Source organism: Nanorana parkeri, unplaced genomic scaffold, assembly GCF_000935625.1.
Source record: "Nanorana parkeri isolate BGI_ZX_2015 unplaced genomic scaffold, ASM93562v1 scaffold2728, whole genome shotgun sequence".
NCBI lineage: Eukaryota > Metazoa > Chordata > Amphibia > Anura > Dicroglossidae > Nanorana > Nanorana parkeri.
In genome coordinates this window covers 72,461-72,682 of record NW_017308996.1, presented here as the reverse complement: position 1 = coordinate 72,682, position 222 = coordinate 72,461, and the positions used below count along the sequence as shown (strand labels likewise).

Genomic DNA, 222 nt, shown 5'->3' with positions numbered 1-222 from the left:
AGGGCAGGTGCTCCTGCTATGTAAGGAGGGCTGGTACCTGAATTTATAGACCAGATAGGTAAATGTCCTAAGTTTGGGTGGTTCCTGGATATGTAGGTGAGAGGGAGAGGTGACCAGGTAGGTAGGTAAGGAGGAGTGATATCTGGGTTTGTAGACCATGTAGATAGTTGTGCATAGTTCAGATGTGATTGGAATGTTCTTGGCTTATTAGATGGGAGTGGA

The 222-nt window shown here is 45.9% G+C and overlaps 1 protein-coding gene across 1 annotated transcript in view; it reads left to right on the top strand.

Moving 5' to 3' along the window:
• Positions 1 to 222, top strand: part of LOC108802215 (myosin light chain kinase, smooth muscle-like) — a 110,345-nt gene that overhangs the window by 37,677 nt on the left and 72,446 nt on the right. The window lies entirely within an intron of this gene.